This window comes from Daktulosphaira vitifoliae, unplaced genomic scaffold (assembly GCF_025091365.1).
Source record: "Daktulosphaira vitifoliae isolate Bord-2020 unplaced genomic scaffold, ASM2509136v1 Scaffold_2, whole genome shotgun sequence".
NCBI lineage: Eukaryota > Metazoa > Arthropoda > Insecta > Hemiptera > Phylloxeridae > Daktulosphaira > Daktulosphaira vitifoliae.
Genome location: NW_026099573.1, coordinates 23,717,012 through 23,723,508, shown reverse-complemented (window position 1 = coordinate 23,723,508; position 6,497 = coordinate 23,717,012). Strand labels below are relative to the sequence as shown.

General features: G+C 22.6%; 1 long non-coding RNA gene across 2 annotated transcripts; it reads right to left on the bottom strand.

The window, feature by feature from the left end:
- Positions 1-2,347: 2,347 nt before the first annotated feature.
- LOC126898992 (uncharacterized) lies at positions 2,348-6,022 on the bottom strand. Of its 2 annotated transcripts, none has more exons than XR_007702445.1 (3): positions 5,904-6,022; positions 2,703-2,964; positions 2,348-2,525 (listed from the first exon to the last, which is right to left on the bottom strand). It is a non-coding gene; the product is annotated as an uncharacterized LOC126898992 (long non-coding RNA). The 2 variants fall into 2 exon arrangements; XR_007702446.1 differs by having other exon boundaries at positions 2,703-2,830.
- Positions 6,023-6,497: the final 475 nt, after the last annotated feature.

Below are 6,497 nucleotides of genomic sequence, written 5' to 3'. Positions count from 1 at the left end.
AAAAAAGTTTGTACATGACACGTATAAACTTATTGTACATAAATGTTTGAAGTGGAAATTTAAAAGTTATTTAAGAAATTGATCACATTGAAAAAGTCGAAATGCATATGCAATAATAACTTAAAAATAGTTCTAACGGTTTTCCTAATATAAGATTTCATATATCACATAATTATATAATGTAATATTTAATTATACTATAATCAATAAATGGTTGTCTACTTCAATTTAGCTAAAGGCATGTTCTAAAAAATAACTCTGCATCCGAAATTCAGGATTAGTGAGATATCTAATTTTGATATAGGCGCTGCTAGAGGGGGACAGGGGGTATAGTTCCATGAATGTAGAAAACTATATAAATCGTAAAAATAAGAAAAATTTTATGAGTAGGAAAAATTAATTTAGCACCTCTTCAAGATTTTTATTTTATTGTGCCAATAAGCCTGAAAAACTAAATGCCTGAGAGAAGTTTTCGTGTCTTTTAGCTTCTGTAAGAAGCCAAGAAAGTACTAATTTTACTATTTGTTTATTTTTTGTATATATGTTACCATCTTTTTGTATTCTCACTGGATCGATACATTAAAAGAACAAACTCGTGTCAAATTTGGGAAATTACCCTAAAAAGTTGAAAAAATTCCGCCCGTTTCCTTTAAATCGGAAAAATCCTTAAAAAAATTGCTATTTTTAAAATTAGTAAATTTTAATATTTTTTTAACTTTCTGTACTTAAAACTACCAATACTTTTTGAAAATGAACGAATCAATATCATTTTTCTTTTTAGATACTATAGATCTTTTCCTTTCATTTAGTATAATTTTTAAACAACCTAAAGCTGTACTTACTCACAGGGTCTCTGTGAGTAGTTAAAGCGTCAGATTTTTTAATTTTGAATCCTGGGATTTGAAATAGCAACTTTTGTATGAAAAGTTAACTTTTTCAATGTAATTTTTGAAAATATTCCAGATTTACTCCTATCTCAAAACATATGTTAAATTAATGCTTATATTACAAACTATAAGTCGAAAAAAACTTGTCTTCACGATTTGACTACTATATGTATATAACCCCGGAAGTTAAACAAATAAGATTATTTTTGTGTAAAAAATAATCGTTTTTCATGTTGTTATAATTTTTTACTTAAATATTTGTGTAAAATTACTTAACATATATTTTAGGTCTAATATTATAGTCATATAGGATGGAGGTACTTCCATTAACCTTCTTCTTTCACAAAAAATGATATAATAAAAATATTTAAATATTAGTTGTACAAATTTCCATGGAGATTTTTGAAACTTTCAATATTAATTCAACAAATATAATAAAAGAAGAAATATGCCCTTTCCAAAAAAAATTTATATCACACAATAGCTTATGATAAATTTCAATTTTATAACTGAAATAATATTTAACTTATAAAGACCAGAATATCAAATTAAGAAAGTTAACTTTCTTTTTTTTTTTTTTTATAAATCCACTATTAAAATTTTGATACACGTTTGACATGGAAGTAACGAAACATATAATTACTTTATACATAAACAGTTATCATTATTTGGAGTTTGACTAGATATAATATGAATGCATTATTAAAATAAATACAATTATTTTAAGTGTAACTGTTAAAATTTTTATTGGGATTTGTAAATTTTAAAGGAAATTTTACAATTTTCTACTTAAATGGTCAATTACTTAAAAAAAAAAAAAAAAAAAAAATAGAACGTTTATTACATAGTAAAATGTACACAGGATGTTCAGTAAGTAAGGAAACATATTAATTGTTATAAACAATGAGAACAATAGAAATCCGTTTCCTTACTTATTGAACATTATATTTTTTAAGAAAGCAGGTTGTTCTTAACATTGTCCAAAACTATAAAGTCGGCTATTTTTCCGAAAAATGTATGATTTCGTATGAAAATGTAAGACCATCATTATCAAGAAATTGAGATTCAGATAGTTTTATGTTTAAGTATATTGTATTAAATTTAATTGGATATAAATTTAAAGAACTAAAGATTTTTGGAACGCATTTGTGATCTTTGACGTATTGTTAAGCAAAATCGGTTCAGTAAGAATAGGATATTTAATAAATAATATCCATACAAATATTACATATATAGGTAGATAAAAAAAAATCTCATTAGGGCAAAAACTAATAATTCTTACCAAAGGTAAAAAAAAATAATGTAACATTATACATAACTTTATAAACTATTTTTAAACATTTTTAGCTGTCTTTTGATCACTATGTATATTTAATCTTTATACCTATATTTAAAACTAGAAATGTAATTTGAACAAAAATTTAATCATCTTAATCCTGATATTATATAATTGTAAAAATTAGAATTACAATATATTTTAAAAAAATGTCATAATAGCCATAAAAATATCTTAGTTGGGAACGCATTATTTTTCTGTAAATAAGTACTGAAGTTCGATTTTGTTGTACTGTGGTATGAAGGTAAAAATTTCCTTAAACTGTTCCTCTCCTTATTACCGTAATTTTTAAATTATTTTTTCTATAAATAATAATTTTAATATAAAATACTTAAATATTTTGTTTTGTTAATATACTATAATAATGTATTTTTATTTAACATTTTTTAGGAAAATATCATTTTTATTCGGTACAATAATAAAATGTCTATTAACCACTATTACTAAACACTAACTTAATATATTTAAAAATTACTTACTTAAGATTTAGTTATTTTGAAACATCAAAGTTACTAAAATTCCAACTTTTTCATGTACTAGTGTCCAGTTTTAAAAAAATATTAAACCATATCTTCTATAAAATTATGACCAAATGTACAAAAAGATCCTGTTGTGCAATAAAATTGAAAATTTAAACATATATTTCATATTTTTCTAGTTTCACTTGTATATAACCGTTTATAACTTCATTGGTCAATTGACCAAATTTTGACCAGTCAATTGACATTGTGCCTACTATAACTAAAACAATAGTATTTATACCAGTAATGATTAAATAACACTACATTTATTTATGCATTGAGTATGAAAAATGTGATGTTAAGGAACTAGTTTTCAGATAGTATGTTAATGATAGTAAGATATTAAATTTAACTAAACAATTAATAATTCAGTTATTCTAACTTAGATTTAGCCATTTCATTTTTATCACTTCATAATATTCAATAATTTTGTCCCTAAATCGATAATTAACTTCATTATAATCTAGAATATTTATACATGAACTTTTTTTTTCCAAAGCATTAATTTCATTTATTTTAGTTTTTATTTATTCATTTCATTTGTTATTCATTCATTATTCATAAACATAGTTCACAAAAAACTCTTTACTATTAATTAATTTAATTTTCATTTTACATTTATTTAAAAGATGCAGTATTCCCGGAACATTTTCAAAAGTTAAGTTGAAAAAGTTCTAATTTTTCTACAAATTTTCAAAAATTCAAAAAAGCTTTTCTTAACTTTGAAGAGGCAAAATAATGAAAATAAGTATAAAGTTATATTTAATATTACATTCATGTAAATTTTTCTTTTTTTGTGGACTCATTACTATAGCAAACCCTTATAAGGTGTTCTAAAATAAACAAAAAAAAATAAAATTAGCATGTTTTTCAACTACGGCAGCCATTTGCATAAAGAAGATAGGTCGCAGGGGCAATTATTTTGTAATTTATAATACGTAACATAAGCTTTAATTTGACATATGTTTAAAGGATACAGTATTTCCGGAACATTTTTAAAACTTAAGTTGAAAAAGTTGAGTTTGGTAAAAAGTTCCCCTCTTGTGTGCAGGTTTAGAGTCAGATTTTCAAAAATATTTTATCAAATAAAAGGAAATTACTTAAGGTTTTAATATAAAAAAAATATTTTGATTTGGTCATTTTTGAATAAGTCATGACAATATTTAGAAAAAATTTTTAGAGTTATGTCTTTAATTAGATACAATTTGTGATCTTTTGACGCATCGTTGAGAAAAATCGGTCCAGTAAGTACTGAGAAAAAATATTGACCACCGACACAGAAAAAAATAAATAAATACATGATGGTAAAATTAAAATTTTCTCAGCTTTGCATCGAAGCTAAAACATTTAGTGGAAAATGTATCGGAATTTAGTATAACATCAGAACTGGTAATATTTTTTAGAAATAATTAATTTTTTTTTATATGTATTATTTCAAAATTTTAGAATATTTTATTAACAATTGAGTTCAATTTTAAAATAACTTCATCAGAAAAATATCGATTAACTGGTAGGAAAATTAAATTATTTATTTGCATAAAAAATTATCATATGTTGGAGAGTCTTATGCTCATAATCTATTTTATATCCTGGTAATGATTAAAAACATAAGCCCATTAATTATCACGCTGTGAATATTTGATGATTAATATTGATATTAAAAAATATTAATGTTGTTTGGTATAAATTTAAATTTTGATTTATATTGTTTTAGAAATTTTCAATGATTTTATTACCTTTTGCAAATTAATCTATACATTAAATATTCAATCAATTTAAATGTATAATAAATCTACCATGTTATGATATCGACTGAACTATGGTTTTTCATTTGTTTAAACTAATTGTTGACTTTCTTTATATTTTATGTACACTTAACTACGTTATATATACAGAAATTATATTCTAAGCAATACATTAAAATGAAAATTAATATTCAGTATACTGTAATTTATGCATAGTAAAGTGCGATTGGTATTTTAAAAACCACTTAATTAATTGAAAAATAAAAATTGAACAATTTTTATTTTTGTTTCTTTTAATTACAAGTTTTTTCAATATATCAATCATAAAATGACCCTTATAAAAAGCTTTTTTATGATTTACTTTATGATCATAATTTATAAAAATAAATAACATTTTATTGAGTATATAATTATGTAAAATAATTATTTAACGAAAAAATTAGAGGTAGGTACTAAATGAATAACACTGTAGAGTCACCAGAAACATTTGTTTTAATTTATCCAAATACACTGATTTCATTTAATATATTTTGAATTAATAAGTTATGAAAGATTTGGGAACGGATTTCCTTCCTACAACTATTTATTTGCTACTCTATGTAACACTAATTAATATAGATGAGCCTGGGGCCTATTTTTGACCGTATACGTTCGTCAAACGAATTCTATTGTTTTTTTAGGTATATAATCAAAATTCTGTTGTTCCTTTAACGTCAAAGTTCGTCAAATAGATTTTATTGTTCTATTAGGTATATGATCAATATTTTATATTTACATCAACGTTTATGTTCTACAATTGTTTACAATTTATTTTAATAATAAAAATAAATATTTTGAATTTTAAATTTATACAACTTGATTTTTAATATTAAAGGATTTATTTTTAATTACTAGATATTATATGATTAATCAAAATAATTAAATGTGCGTACGTATGCATTTATTTAAGAAAGATTAACATAGTTTTATATGCATTCGAATTTACTATAATTAATTTTATAAATTAATTAATCATGCAGTTATAAATGCATTCTGAATTTAATAAATAAATATTTTGCATGCAATTAATATTTATTTTTTGCATAGAATAAAAAATATTTTTATAAATATATAATATTTATATTCAGTCAGCATTTAAAATATAATTTTAATTAATTATTAAATTATTAAAAATATAGCTTTTTAAATAGGTTAGCTGTATTAGAACTTGAATTTTGTATCAGAGTACCATGAAAGTCAATTATAAATTTAATGTTTTACAAAATAAATATGAATATAGAATTAAGTCTTATTAACTATAATAACATAAAATATAAATTATACCTAACAAGTTTTAATAATGAAATTTAATGATCAACTAGTGGTTGATATCGTTTAAATATGTTTATATAAAAGATAAGTATAATAGCCAAACCTTTCTATTGTTACAAATGACCGATCGTTCGCTATCGAATGGTACCAAATATCAGTTGTGATCGAACGTATTCTGTTGTTCTAACCGGTCGTCCATTTGATATTTCGTACGTTCCGATCGCCAACGAAGTGTTTATGAACAATGTTCGCCATATAAACGTATATAAAATGAAATCTGAATGTATACGTTCGTGAACAGACTACTTAAAAACAGACTCACTGGTATTTTAGAAATGGCTCATAAAATGTTTATAAAAACACAAACCAGAGTTTAATTATATTATTACTATGATGTTTTAAATTTTACAAGCACGTTAAACTCAATCCAAGTGAAATTCTTTGAAATATTTCTGTGAATAAGTCCAAAGATTCCATTTAATCAATAATATATTATTTATTGTAATTATCAAATTACAATAATTAGTTATATATTGTTTATCTTACTATTTTACTTTGATTTATTTTTGCAAAATTATTTTCTAACAGTTATTTTTTTAAGTATGATATGATATTTTCACATTCAAAAATATTGTTTTATTCACAAATGTAAAATTCCAAGTCTGGATGATATATTCCTTTACTTCTAGATTAGTCA